Genomic DNA, 2,179 nt, shown 5'->3' on the forward strand with positions numbered 1-2,179 from the left:
ACTCGCTGCAAGCTCACGTGAGGCTACGTTCGGCTCGTACATAAGTCGACTGAAGCTGTTTTGTTATGAGAGAAAAATACTACAGATTCTAACTGATAAGTGGGCTGATAAGTTCAAGCGAAAAGAGCTGGGGCCCGTTACCAGCCCTGGCAACTTGGGTAAAAAATCCAGGCCTCCACGTGACAGGCGCAGATAGAGCAGGACAGCACAGGAAGCCCGGCCGGTCATCAGAGTCATCACGGTCGCCGGCGTACGGTGGCCAGCGATCAACCCTCTGCCGCAGTCGATCGGCTGCGAGAGGAAGAAGATCGCCCTCGATCGCCGGATGTGGTGTCACGGCACTGTTGCGTGCTTGCGTTGCAGCATTTGTGTGCATTAAATTTGTTGCTTGCACCGGTGAGGGTTGGGCGTCGATTGATGGGCGATGGCTTTGCTTTGCTTGTGGTCTTCATGTGTTGAGGGCCCCGGGCCCCGGCCGCGGTCGGTCCTTCGGCAACGCGACTCTGGTCACCGGGTTTCAAGCAAAAATTTCAGAGTTTTGTGATTGCGTTGTGCATAGAAACTAGCAACCGGTGGAACTTTCCCATGCATGGTACAGTGCAATGTAGTCGAAAGTTCGTCACTAGTGCCGTCAAAGTAGCGTAGCTAGCTAGATCCGTATGTATATGTAGCGCCTACCATTTTCTTGGATACGTACAAGCAGAGATTGCTGAAACTTGTGAAAAAGACCATTTCACCGTACTCGATACGAAATTTAAGAGAATATATGCTATATTTCATCGTACATGACAAGTTTGAGTCACTTCACTTTAGTCACTAAAAAACGAAACCGTGCAAAGCGTGCGGTAAAACGATTTTAGGCTGTGCAAAATGCAGTGTCGATCGCATGGTCACCCGCTGATATATTATTATATGGATGCGAGGCGTCATTGTCCGGCAGCGCGGCTTGAAACGAACGGAGGAGAAATTAATTTCTTCCGGTCCGGGCCTTTTCTATGGACACGGAAGAAAATCTCTGTCTCTGATGGCTTGAAACGAACGGAGGAGAAATTAATTTCTATGTAGTCGGATCGGCAAGAGATCGAGCAGCGATAGATTTTTCTCAGAATGAATCTCTCTGCGCCTCGCTCGCGCGCCCTTCTCAATTCTCATGCATGTATGTCTTCACTGGGCAACCTCGATCGTGCCGTTCTTGTCACACATGTATTTATATTTTGTTCATATATCACGTGTGGCCTATGTATAGTATGTGGATTCCAATTTTGGATTGTACTGTACAGAACATGACATGCAACTTGCGAAGCAGATAAAGGCCAGCAACTTATATATATCCAAAAGAAAATCCTTTTCCTTGAAGAGAAACAGGGAGTGAGAGACTCTTGAAACAAAAAATCCCCACAATTCGTAATCTTTTAATCACAATATGTATGCAAATCGAAAGCTATAGGACCGCACTTGCATGGAAAAACAAATCTTTTCTTTTATCATTGTCACATGTAATTGCAGTGTGACTAGAATTGGATACACTCATTGTGACAACCAAAGAAATTTGGAAATCTAGAGAGATGTGGTCTCGCACCCAATCGAGCAAGGCAAGCAATAATATGCCCCTGAAAAGACAGCAAATGATGAAACGCTGATAGATACGTATACATGAGATGGAATGGAGCACAATAATTGGTCAGGGAATGTCAGCTTCAATAGGCCTAGCTAGCCTTTCTTTGCTTTCCTTGTCCTATGGAAACAAATGTGTGTACAGGTATTCCAACAATCATTTCTTGAGAATGTGAATGTGCGTGCGTGCCAGTCCACAATTTCCCTTTTGCTCCTTCACGGTACCTAACATCTCACATTCTCACCCACAGGCAGTCTACTCCAGCTGCTTGGAATTGCAAGTGATCTGCAACGTGGCAAGGTCATATAAGCTAGCTCCATTCGAGATGACGTTGCGAGGAGTATTGCTGGATACATCATGCATGCACCCTCGTCACAACTGCTCCAATCATTAGACGCAGAATGCTCCTGTGTATCATACAAGTCAAGACGTTGGCCGAATGCTCCTGTGTATCAGACAAGTCAAGACGCAGAATGCTTGTGATCATCAGACGCAGAATGCTCCTGTGTATCATACAAGTCAAGACGGAAGAAAAGTGACCCAAAACAGGAGAAAAGCACTGGA

This window comes from Miscanthus floridulus, chromosome 13, assembly GCF_019320115.1.
Source record: "Miscanthus floridulus cultivar M001 chromosome 13, ASM1932011v1, whole genome shotgun sequence".
Taxonomy (NCBI): domain Eukaryota; kingdom Viridiplantae; phylum Streptophyta; class Magnoliopsida; order Poales; family Poaceae; genus Miscanthus; species Miscanthus floridulus.